This window comes from Thamnophis elegans, chromosome 2 (genome assembly GCF_009769535.1).
Source record: "Thamnophis elegans isolate rThaEle1 chromosome 2, rThaEle1.pri, whole genome shotgun sequence".
Lineage (NCBI taxonomy): Eukaryota > Metazoa > Chordata > Lepidosauria > Squamata > Colubridae > Thamnophis > Thamnophis elegans.
In genome coordinates, this window is record NC_045542.1 from 158827118 (window position 1) to 158840780 (window position 13663).

The following is a 13663-nucleotide window of genomic DNA, read 5'->3' on the forward strand; positions in this document are numbered from 1 at the left end:
TTCCATGGATTTAGAGGCAGTATAGGAAAGAGGTACAGGGTAGATCCATAAACATACTTGTAAAGGGACGTTTAAAAAAAAGTTTTATTTTCTTCAGAAAATTAATATACAGTACAAACTCCCCCCCCCAAAAAAAGATGTAATTAACGGATGAACCAAAATCAAAGTTAAACATCAAAGCACTTTGTTAACAATCTACTATTCCATTTAATTTGTATAAAGTTTAGAATTGCTTCTTATTTACCATAAATCACTAGAATCACTGTCTCTGATTTGTCCAGGGTGAAATATCTTTGTTTGATTCTTATTAATAAAACTTTTTCTTAAGATTTCAGTTCAGAACAATAAACCAACAGTTGTGTCTTATTCCCCAAAATCATACAACCTCTTGGTCGATCCATTTTCCAAATTGTTTTCCAGTTAGATAAAGTAGGTCCATTCCTCAGTTTCTTAAGAAAGCCCAGTTTATCACGCATCGAGTCTATTAATTCCAAATCTGTAGGAGCCACTTCTGCTTCAGCCTTCTCCAAATAAACCTGCAATTTCCAAAACATGGTGAGGTGTCTTAAGAATTGGCTGTGCTCCCTATGGAAGCTTCTTGGGAAGAGCTCGGGCTCACAAAGGGATTCATTTGTGTGCACTCATAATCCCAAACTCCTCCATTGGCCCCAGAGGAAGGAGACCTTCAAGAGCAGAAATGTTTTTTCTCACCACAATCCTTCAGGGTGATCCACCAGCTACAAATCACAACAGTTATTTCCCTCCCTGTGATGCTTCTGGCAAGGGGCATCCACTGCAAATGGCTTTTTTCTCTGGGTGTAATAGAGACAGCCCTCTGTCAGGGAATTATGCAGCAAGTTCCCAAATGAAATCAGAGATACTGAGGCAATTTTGTAGTTTTATATATATAAATAAATATATTTAACATATTTATAGCAAACAAAAAAGTCAGGAACACAGAAACATCCTGAGGTAAATCCAAATAGCACACAAAGCACACAGAAGAAAAAAGCGGGAAAAATGAGAAACTCCCCCTTTGCGCCTACAGCAGCCAATTATAGCGCAGATTGCCTCATGTAGGAGGTTTTAATGGTTCTGTCATCAGGTCAGCTAAACTATTTTCTGGTGGACAATAAATTATGCCTATTACATTTTCTTTCACTACTTCTCTGACATGGAATTATGTCAACACGCTTCCTTCTGGTTTGTACTCCCACCTGTTGCCATTTGTATGCATGTTGTGTTATCTTCAAATATTGCCATATTTCCTTTCACTTCAATATCCAAATCCTTTACTAACCCTACATACCATGTCATCTCTGAAGACAATTCTGATAATGCTATGAATTGTGCTGCAGCTAAATTCTGTTTTCTAGATTTCCAACTAACTAGCATGTTTGCTAACATTATAACAAATCCTGACATTGACTTTATCTGTTGTACATCATCAGCCCAAATACTGTCCACAAATCATCTCAATTCCAATTCACCTGATGTTTTTAAATGCAATCCTAAATCCATGGTTCCTTTTAAATCTAGAAAAGGATTTGTAAAAGAGAAGTCTCTTGCCAGTTACAACAATTAATCAGTGGAACAACTTGTCTCCAGAAGTTGTAAATGCTCCAGCACTGGAATTTTTAAAGAGGAAATTGGATATCCATTTGTCTGAAGTGGTATACGTTTTCCTGCCTAAGCAGGGGTTTGGAGTAGAACCGTTATGGCGAACCTATGGCACTCGTGCCACAGGTGACATGCGGAGCCATATTTGCTGGCACACTAACTGTCAGCTCTGGCATACATGCACGCACCCGCCAGCTGATTTCCAGCCTTCTGTAGGGCCGGGGGAGGCCGTTTTCGCCCTCCCCGGGCTTCAGGAAAGCCTCCGGAGACTCGGGAATGGTTGTGCGCACATGCACGGGAGGGGGGGTTTCCCCACGCATGCACAGGTGGGTAGGGAGGATTGAATGGGTGTGGGTGCACACATACAGTTTTGGCACGGCATAAGAAAAAGGTTTGCCATCACTGGATTAGAAGAACTCCAAGGTGCCTTCCAACTCTGCTATTCTATTATATATAACAAGCATTATTTTAATTCTTTTTCGAACTATATATACCATGTCATCTGTGAATACAATTCTGATAATGCTATGAATTGTGCTTGATTTCTTAATTTCTACTAAACAATCCTACGACGAACTATTGCAGGAACTGGATATGTCTAGTCTAACACAGAGAAGGACAGGGGTTACATCATAGCAGTCTTTCAATATCTGAGGGGCTGACACAGAAAAAAGGCGGTGGATCCATTGTCCAATGTGGCTGAAAGCAGGACAAGAAGTAACAGAGGGATTTGATAACGGATCAAAAAGAAATCAAATTTAGAATCAAGGAGAAATTTCCTTTCAGTGAGAACCAGTGGAAATGTCTTTCCTCCAGAAGTTGTGGGTCAGAGATGGTATTCAGCAGGTTCTGACCAGTTCTAGAAAACCCGGTAGCAGAACTTTTGAGTAGTTTGGAGAACTGGTAAATACTACCTCTGAATGGCCACACCCCCATCTATTCTCTGCCTCCCGAGTCCCAGCTGATTGAGAGGAAATGGGAATTTTGCAGTAAACTTCCCATGAAATGGGGAGGGAATGGAGATTTTAGTTTCCTTCCCCAGCCATCACTACAAAGCCACACCCACCAAGCCAACTGGTAGTAAATTTTTTTGAATCCTACCACTGTTGTGAGTGCTCCATCCCTGGTGGGTTTTTAGAGGAGATTGGACAGTCATTTGTCTGGAATGGTATAGGCCAGTGATCCCCAACCCCCGGTCCGCGGACCGGTGCCGGGCCGTGGAGTACCTGGCACCGGGCCGTGCAGCGGCCAGGGGCCATGATCGCTGCAGCGGCCGGGGGCCATGATCCCTGCTGCCTCTTCACCCACACGCGCAGCCTGAGATCAACCCCGGGACTCGAACCTGAGAGCCGCCTCTCCGGTCCAAACCCCACTCCCACCCCGGCCGCCCGCCCGGCCGCCTTGGTAGCCCGTGGAGACCGAGCGCGTTCGGTTCGCTGCTACCTGGGGGCGCCGTCCCCATGACATCACCGCGGAGTCCTTGCCTCCTTCCCTGGCGAGGCTTTCTCCCCGCCAGCCAATCAGAGGCCAGTCCCCGGGCAAGCGGGGATAAGTTGCTGGCCGGCCAAAGCAGAAGCGGGAGATTGGAGGGGGGGGAGAGAGAGAGAGAGCGAGCGCTGGGCGGGTGGCAGTGCGTTCCACAGCGGACTAGGCGCGCCGCGGGCTGCCAACCCCCCCCACACACACACGTACACACACTGCCTCTCTGGCAATTGGCTGCCCAGGAAGGGAGCGGGGAGCTTTCACAGATAGGAACGTGATGGGGTTTGTTTTCTTCCCCCACTCCTGAGCCCCCCTTTTTTTTTTGCTTGCCTTCTGGGGTCTCCGCCGTGGAGCAGCCGAGGTCAGATGGGGAGGCGGAGAGAGAGAGAGAGAGAGAGAGATGGGCGGGTGGCAGCTGTCTGTGAAACATCTTCCCCTCCCCACCTCCTGGGCAGCCAATTGCCAGAGAGGCACGGTGAGGGTGGTGGGGGTGGAAGGAAATAAAAAGAGAAGTTGCCCTTTCATTTTGCAATCTCTCTCTACGACCTTGTTTCATTCTCTTCCCTTTTGTTTCGTCCTCATTTCTCAATCTCAGCAACTTTAACACTTTTGGACTTCAACTCCCCAAATTGCCCAGCCAGCTAGAATAGATAGATAGATGGTGGATAGGTGATTGATAGATAGAGAGGGATGGATGGATGGATGGATAAATAGATAAATAGATAGATAGATGATAGATAGATAGAGGATATATACACATACATGCATACACACATACATACACAGAGAGAGACGGAGACAGGCATGGATGGATAGATATCACAGAAGTGAGTACACCCCCTCACATTTTATCAATATTTAAGTATATCTTGCAGCAGTTTAGACATTAATGGCTGGGGGCCATGATCGCTGCAGAACAATGCCCCCTCACCCCTGCACGCGCTCAGCGGGCCACGGTAAAATTATCAAAGGCTGACTGGTCCGCGGCGATAAAAAGGTTGGGGACCACTGCAGTAAAAGACCTCCAAGGTCCCTTCCAACTCTCTTATTCTGTTATAGACTTGCTGTTTTCTTGGCAACAATATTGGACTGATCTATACCTGTTTTCTTACTTCCAAGTCTAGCCAACAAAAAGCACATTATTTCCTATTGGTGCACCATCCGTGTATTAAGCAGGTTCAACTGGGCTTAATCCAGCAATTTGTAAAAAAAAAAAAAAGCTATTGGGGACCTTTTGAGACGTTTAGTTGTATATGTGGGCCTCACTTACCACTTGTTCGCGGAGTCTCCAAAGTTACAATGGCACTGTAAAAGCATACATTCATCTTGTACACAAATTTGTGGTCATGCTACCACATTCAGTCACCGCGCTTCAGATGTTCCTGTGGGTAGGAAGATGCAGGGAAAGGAGTTGCACCAATTGAGATATTACTAGTTTCTGCACAAGGATGATAGTTGCAGCGTCCCACACTCATGATCCCCATTAGTGAACTTTCCAGCCAGCTTTCTGACAAGCTAAATCAATGGGAATATTAGAAGGTTCAAGTTATGTTTAATTCCCTTTACCAACCCACAGTGATTTGTTTATTAGGCAAAAGAGGTGCTTCAAATCTTTCAGAGACTTTAGGCATCATTTCATCAGTTAAAGTCCCCACATCTCTAAAATTAACTCAGAAATGTTGGACTATAACCATTTTAGGACATTTTTCAAGTTGAAAGCACATGGATTTTCCACATATATACATTTATAGGACCATGTATTAGTACTTTTCTCTGTATGCATATATCTGCAAGTATATAATCTATCCCCAGCACTTCCAGATATGCAGCCATGTGAAAAAGAAGGTACACCCTCTTTGAGTTGTATGGTTTTACATATCAGAATACAGTAAAAATCATCCAGTCCTTAGCAATTCTCAAAGGTAGGTAAACGCAACTTCAGATGAACAATACCGCTTGACATATCAAGTCACCATTTATTCTACAAAAAGAAAGCCAAAATAAGGAAGCCTTGTATGAAAAAGTAACATCTTATGATTGAATATCTTATAGAGCGAACTTTAGCAGAAATAACAAAGTAATTGTTTTCTGTATGACTTTATCAGTCTGTAACATCGCTGTGGAGAATTTTGGCCCACTTTTCTTTACAACATTGTTTCAGTACATTGAAGTTTATAGGCATTTGTTTATGCCCAGCTGTCTTGAGGTCCAGCATTTCAATCAGGTTGAGGTCCGGACTTTGACTGCAGTTGCAACACCGTGATTCTTTTCTTTTTCAGTCATTCTGTTGTAGATTTGCTGGTGAGTTTGGGATCATTGTCCTGTTGCATAAACTGATTTTAGCCAAGCTTTAGTTCATGATGTGGAAGCAGAGAGGCTAGTAGGCTGAAGCATGTCAGCTGCTGCTCCATGTTCCCTCCCTCCCCAAATTCTGAGTCCACTGGTGCTGTTAAACCGGTGGCTGCAGGTTTTGCTGGTGAGAAGATGTTAAAAGTCTCCTTCAAGTTAAGATTAATTCCTTGGGAACAGCTTCCCTCCAGGAGTTCTGGGTGCTGGATCACGTAAAGTGTTAAAGAAGAGATTGGACATCAATTAGTCCAGACTAACATAGAGTCTCCTGCCTGTGCGGGGGATTGCAGTAAAAGACCTCCAAGGTCCCTTCCAACTCTCTTATTGGACAGATGACCTCACCTTTGACTCTAGAATTCTTTAAAATAGAGAGGAGGTCATAGGAGACTCAAATAGTGCAAGGTGTCCAGGTCCTGTGGCTGCAAAACAAGCCCAAATCATCACCCCTCCATCACTCTGCTTGATGGTTGGTATGAGCTGTTTGTGTTGAAATGCTGTATTTGGTTTTCATCAAATGTGGGACTGTGAATTATGGCTAAATGTCTCCACTTTGGGTTTGTCTCTCCAAAGGACAGTGTTCCAGAAGTCTTGTTATTTATTCAGATGTAACTTTGCAACTTTGAAATTTGATTGGCAAATATCATGAATGTTTTCTACTTATGAATGTGGAATGGAAAATGATGGAGTTTAATTGTTTCGAAATAGTCCTATAATAATCCTTCCCAGATAACAGAATAACAGAGTTGAAAGGGACCTTGAAAGTCTTCTGGTCCGACCCCTTCCTCAGGTAGGAAACCTATACCATTTCAGACAAATGGTTGTCCAATCTCTTGTTTAAAACCTCCAATGTTGGAGAATTCACATACAGTTCATTCAAAATGTATTCGGGGCCCTTCACTTTTGTCAAGTTTTGTTATATAGCAGTCTGCTTTTATAGTTGTTGAAATTCATTTTTTCCTCTTTAATCTACACTTAGTTCTTCTGTTTTCATTTTGTCATTATGGTCAACTGAGTGTACATTAAGGAGAAAAAAACACATTTCAAGAACTGTAGAATCAGGCTGCAGCATAACAAAAGTGACCAAATGAAGGGGATCTGAATACCTTCTGAATACGCTGTAGTTGAGCAGCAACAATTCCTTCTCGACGGTCCCCGCTGTCATCTTTACTCTTTGGCATTTAAGCCAACCTCAATGCCAGAGACCAGAAAATTCCTACAACTTCGGCTTTTATAGATCACGCTTGCTTACGATAATTGATCAAGAGAACTTGATTAGCAACATTGAGTGGCTATTTAGCCTCTTCATAACTATGGAAGAAAGTGGGTATACTTTGTTGTTTTCAAAACTGTATTTGATGATAACCCTTTGCAGGGTTAAGAATTTGTGACTAACCCAAGTCAACAAGTGAATTTCATGATTGAATGCATAATGGAACTTGGATCCCCGTTGTCAAATGAGTCACAATTAATGTAAGAGATTATTCTAGTATTGTGGCATGTTTGCTTTTTCATTGTAATGTATACCTTTTTTCAGATCTTCTGCATCCCTTTCACAAACAATAAAAGCTATATTTTCATTTGAATCTTACAGACAGAGATGATGCCAAGAAGACGACACTGGACTACTGAGAATAAGAAGCAACCTTGAAAAGCAAAGCAAATTGAGGCAGAAATAGAAATACTCTCCATTTCCTTCAGAAAAACCACACAATTCTTCTCCTTCCCCAGTAGGTGAAAGACAAAGGAAATCAAGAAGAGATTTTGAGCTGGAAATAGTAGAGTAAGCAGCACTCAAACATACATCACACAAAAAGGTGAAAGGAGCTCATTTTTCCATTTCGAAAAAAAAGGGAAAAATCTGGAAGTCAGTGAGAAGGAAAAGGTCAATTGGATAGTCACATAGGGCAGACAGAAATGCAGGCCTTGCCCGTAGGGGAGGAAAAGTGCTTAAATCAAAACACCATAAAACAGGGACTCACACACATTTTTGATCTTCTTAAGAATATCTGTGCTAGAAGTGCTCCATAGATGTATCTATTGTGAGAAAAGCAGATTTCAAATCACAAGTGATTATGCAGGGGAGAATCCACTCTGGAGAACAGCCATACTAATTACCTGATTGTCAGATCTGCTCCTTTTTGGTTCATGCTAAATGCTTTAGCAAAAATGGCAACTTGGTGATGCACCAGAGGACTCACCAGGGAGAAGCCATATGACTGTCCTGATTGTGGGAAATGTTTCATTGGAAATTCTGACCTTGAGTTGGAAAAGTTTCAGTCAGTACTGATACACCAGAAGATGCACACAGGAGAGAAACCCTTTGAATGTCCTGTTTGTGGGAAACGTTTCATTACAAAAGCTCACCTAGTGATACACCAGAGGACTCACACAGGAGAGAAACCCTTTGACTGTCCTGATTGTGGGAAAAGTTTCAGTCACAATTCCAACCTAGTAAGACACCAGAGAACTCACACAGGAGAGAAACCCTTTCAATGTTCTGATTGTGGGAAAAGTTTCAGTCACAATTCCAACCTGTTACGACACCAGAGAACTCACACAGGAGAGAAACCCTTTGAATGTTCTGGTTGTGGGAAATGTTTTAGTCAGAATTCGGATCTGGTAAGCCATCAGAGGACTCATACAGGAGAGAAACCATTTGAATGTCCTGATTGTGGGAAAAGTTTCAGTCAGAATTCCCACCTGGTGATACATCAGAGGACTCACACAGGAGAGAAGCCCTTTGAATGTCCTGATTGTGGGAAAAGATTCAGTCAGAATTCTAACCTGGTAATACACCAAGCAACACATACCGGAGAGAAATTGTATCAATGTCCAGAGTGTGGGAAAAGTTTCAGCTATCGTTCTAACCTGATGAAACATCTGAGGACTCACACAGGGGAGAAACCGTATGAGTGTCTAGAGTGTGAGAAAACATTCAGTTCCCATTCTAATCTTGGAAAACACCGGAGGACTCACACAGGAGAGAAACCATACGTGTGTCCAGAGTGTGGGAAAAGTTTCAGTTACCCTTCTGTGCTTGTGAAACACCAGCGGACCCACACAGGGGAGAAGCCCTACAAGTGCTCCAAATGTGATAAATGCTTTAGTGAAAATGGCAACTTGGTGATACACCAGAGGACCCACACGGGAGAGAAGCCGTATGAGTGTCCGGACTGTGGTAAAAGCTTCAGTTACCATTCTGACCTGGTGAAACATCAGAGGACTCACACAGGGGAGAAGCCATATGAGTGTCCGGAATGTGGGAAGGATTTTAGCACTAGTTCTAACCTTATAAATCATGTAGTTTTACACACAGGGGAGAAGCCTTTCATATGTCCAGTCTGTGGACAATACTTCCGGCGTAAATCATCTCTTATTGCACACAAGGAAATCCATGTGAGGCAAAAGTTGATGAGTTCAGAGAAGGCCTAAATGTAGTTTGTTATCTCCCACTGAAAGTGAAAGTTTGCTGTTTGAATTCTGCCTGATTCTTTTTATACAAACATCTCTCAGAATTACACTTGCAGATGAGGAGAAGAAAATGGAAAATGTTAGTTAGCCTCAAAAAAGGCTTTTTGGTGATGTTTTTTGTATATTGATTATGGAATTCTTACAGGCAGAGTTTCAGCCTTCTATCTTGGTGAACTCCATTTTTTGAGAGCCAGTATTACTCCAGCCAGCATACAAGTAGCTCTCAAGATATAACTAATTATGTTGCATGTTGCAATGGCCCTTAAGCAAGACTGCTTTCCTGAAGTACCCCCCAGCTCTCTGTTCTCCCTCATCTAGTTATTAAATAAATTTGTGAGTCGTTAAGCAGAACAGTGGTTACCTCAGGTTTGGGGACATAGCACAAATACAGGCTTACCTTCCAAATGCCTCCTCTACTCCAACCCCTTCCCACAGGGTCCCCACAGGCTTTTTCACTCCCACCGGGTCCCTGCAGTCCTTACACCTGACTCCCACACCACTAGGCCTCACACCCTTCTCATCTTTTGAAGATCTCTGAACCTCATGCTAGGGAAAGAAGTACTTAGGATTGCAGCCATTATTTTCATTGTACCCAGGATTCAACCCTGGTCCATATGATGGGCTTGTAGAAGCAGTTTCCATTTTGTCACACCTGCCTCAGGGCCAAAATGGTGGCTGCTTCTCGGTCCCTGTCACACGAGAGAGTGAGTAGCTGCTCTGTTTCACTTCCTTAAAACTATGGAAAACTGCATTAAGGGATTGTGGGTGCACTGAAAATGATGGCTGCCTCCAGGAAGTCTCCAAAGGATGGGTGAGCAACGTGTTGGGAGTAGGCCGAAGGCCCCGTGAAAAAAGCAACTTCACATGTACAAGCTTTTTCTGCCTTGGAAATGAATCTGATGAAGAAGAGCTATAGTAATACTGAGCTGAGGAGAAAAGGGATCGTGGCTTTGATCACAGGATCTCCGGGTTTATTTGCAATTCCTATGGGATCTCTTTTTCTCAGAAGTCCTTGCTTGTTACCCTTTGATGGCTGCTGGGTGATAGCAGCACGCTGACATATCTATTGTATCCCCTTGGTGGTGGTGATGCGAGAAAAAAATTGAACGGAGGAAAATCTTTCATTTTTAATAATTGGAACCATGATGGCGCAACTATGGCTTGCCTGCCACAGGTAGCACACGGAGCCATATTTGTGGACATCACAGCTGCCAGCTCTGGCGTGGATGTTTTTTCCTCAGCCAGCTTATTTTTTTCCTCTTCCGGAGGGCCGGGAGAGGCTGTTTATGCCTTCCCCAGGCTTCAGGAAAGCCTCTGGAGCCTGGGGAGGGGTTGCGCGCGCATGCACAGGTGGGCGGATGTCACCAGTGAGGTTGTGGATAGTACTTCTTGCCTTTTTCTTATTTGGAGTGGTGGACTTTGATGGCCAAATATGGTCCTTTAAATCTTGCCGAGAGTCTCAGGATCATTTCATAAATGAAGCCTTACCCTGTTTCTCTAAAATTAGGTCAAAAAGTGTGAAGTGTGATTTGAGGTAAAAGCATGTTGAAATAATTGTAGTCAAATGAGAATTGTGGTATGTTAATAGTAAGAAATACAAAGATTTTTGACTTAAAGTGTATATAATCTAATATGAACTATAAGTAATGACTGTGGAAGAAAGGCACGAAAGTTATCTGTAACCAATCGACACGCTTTCTACAAGATGTAATGAAGGATGATTTCTTTTTTGTGTTTTTGTTCAATTAAAATAAAATAAAAATTCAAAAAAAGTGTGTTCATATACGCCCACATATATGTCTATATGTATAATCTGTCCCCAGTACTTCCAGATATATATGTTGATAACCCTTTCTATTAATTTGTGATTGACATAAGTCAACAAGTAAATTTCATGATTGAAGGAATATTTGAACTTGGATCTCACTAGATCTGTATGTTGAAAATGAATGATAAGTTAACATTTTGGTTTGGCTTTGTTGTTGTAATGTATGCTTTTTTTCTCATTTTTGCAAATGTTGGGCAACCATTTTATAAACCATAATGAAACCAACTCTTTTATGTGAATGAAAAGAATACCAAAGAGAGCATTGTAGTATACTGAGAATCAGTACAGTCAGCATTCTAAGCAATAGACCCATAGAAAGCAAAACTCGGAGGCAGGTACATTCCTCAAACAATAACATTATTGTATATATCATATTGACCTGATCTGGTGAAAACCGACTCTGAAACTTCCCACAGTTTTCATCTAATTAACAATAAAAGTTTGTCGCTTTCTCAAAACAATCAGTCACATGGTCCAATCACGGCACTATCTGGTTGCCTGGTGACATCACTCCGCCTTTCTCTGACTTGGTGTGAGAATGTCCTTGGTTCCCAAGAGAAAGTATTTTGTTTTGGCTAGAAAATCCCAACTATCTCAAATTATATCTATAACTATAATTATATATCTATAACTACTATAATTATATATCTATAACTATCCCAACTATCCCTCCCTATTCCTCAGCTCCAGTATGGCAACACTGAAGCTATCAAGATGGCTTCGGTCAGATCAGCTTCAGGGTTGACAGCAGCATTAAAATGGAATGCAAACCAAGGCACAATTAAAATATTACAGTTCCTACAGAAAAACTACAAAACTCTTTTTCTTCCCGAGCAGGTGACACAGACAAGAAAGAGAAACTCTTCCTCACCCACCTACCCCGCCGCCAGTCTCCTTTTGCCAGTATGCGCTTGGCAGGCAGTTGCAATATTTAGATGAGCTTTTATTTTATCAGCCTCGGGGGGGGGGCACTTGATAATGAGGGGGGGCACTTGATAATGGTACGTAGGAAATCGTCCTGTCTCTGCAGCATCTCAAGCAAGATAGGACTGCCTGCGGTGTCCTTTCTTGCTTGAGTGACATCAAGTTGGCCATGCCTACTCAGTCACATGGCACCCTCACCAGCAACGCCCACCCAACCTGTCACTAGAAGGAACAGGTTGTTAAATTACTATATTTTTTGGACTACAAGAAGCACCCGAGTATAAGATGCACCAAGATTTTGAAGAGGTAAATTTGTAAGAAAAATGTTTTTGCACTCTGCAGGCCTCATTTTTTGTGAAAAACGGGGCATGCAGAGAGTTTGAGAGGCTTGCAAAGTGCTCCTGGGGGCTGGAGGGGGAGGCAAAAACAAGCAAGAAATGGCCCATTTTTCGCAAAAACGGGCCCAATTTTTGCAAAACAAAAAAGGCATGCATAGGCTTTGGGAGGCTTGTAGAGTGCTTCTGGGGGCTGTCCCCCCCAAAAATGAACAAAAAATGGCACATTTTTTTGCTCATTTTTGCCCTCCCCAGCCCCCAGGGGCAGGGTTTCGGGAGGCCAAAAGTGCAGTATTCAGTATATAAGATGCATCCAGATTTTCAGCCTCTTTTGGGGGTGGGGGGGAAGGTGTGCCTTATACTCCAAAAAATATGGTACTTGAATCCCACCACTGATAAGTTGTCTTTAAAAACATGTTACAGGTAAAAAGCTAAATGTCAAACCAAGCCTAGCAAGCAAGGTGCCAGCTGTAACTGCAAGCGTGGAACAAAATAGCAATAGCAGTTAGACTTATATACCGCTTCATAGGGCTTTCAGCCCTCTCTAAGCAGTTTACAGAGTCAGCATATTGCCCCCAACAACAATCCGGGTCCTCATTTTACCCACCTCGGAAGGATGGAAGGCTGAGTCAACCCTGAGCCGGTGAGATTTGAACTGCCGAACTAGCAGTCAGCTGAAGTAGCCTGCAGTACTGCACTTCAACCACTGCACCACCTCGGCTCTATAAAAGGGGCAATAGAGCTTATGCTTAAGTAGAGGTTGGTTAAAACTGACACTTTAAACAGGAAAATGAAAGAGGGGGGTATAGACTGAGCGCTTCAACAGCATGCTGTGCTGAAAAGCAAATGGGGGCTTTGGGGAGAGACATAAACTGCGTGCTTTAAACAGGAAAGCGGGAAATGAATCTCTCTAGGGGGATAAAAGGACTGACCTGTGCCTGGTCACACATTCACATTTGTTGCACCCGTATTTGCAAATACGTTAATAAAATTCTTTGCTACTTTCAAGTTCTTGTCTCGGGTAGTTCCATAGGCGAACATGAACTGTTTATCACAACCTCTATAGAAGAGGTTGTACTTGGCTCAACAGCAGTAACTGTGAGAGGGATCTAGGAGTTCCAGTGATCAATCAAGCCTCAAGTTTGAGCTAGCAGTGTGCTGCAGTTGCAGAAAAAGCCAATACAGTCCTAGTCTGCATTAACAGAGGGATAGTATCAGGATCACATGAAGTGTTAGTACTGCATTCTACTGTCCTAGTAAGGCTACACTTGGAATATTGTGCCCAGGGGAGAAGCACAGAAGAACCTCCTCTACTGGGTCACTCATGGGAGGAAGGCAGTGTGCAGAGAGGCTTTTGCGCACTTCCAAGGATCGAAGCAGCAGCTGGCAGGTGAGTTGAGAGCAAGTGGGAAGAGAGTCCAGAAGCAAGTCAGACTGTTTGGTTTCCTTCACGGCGTAGAATCAGGGGGTATATAATAGAATATAGAATAACAGACCCAAAGGTGCTTTTTTTCCCCAAGAGGCAACTGGACTTTCTGTTTTTTTTCTTTGAAGAAGTGCTGCTTCTCATCCAAGAAGCTAAACGTCTTCAAAGAAAAAACAGAAAGTCCAGTTGCCTCTTGGGAAAAAACAAAGCACCTTTGAAAGAGGTTGT

At 42.9% G+C, this 13663-nt stretch overlaps 1 pseudogene; it reads left to right on the plus strand.

Moving 5' to 3' along the window:
- Window positions 1–13663, plus strand: part of LOC116523822 — a 42711-nt pseudogene that overhangs the window by 17872 nt on the left and 11176 nt on the right.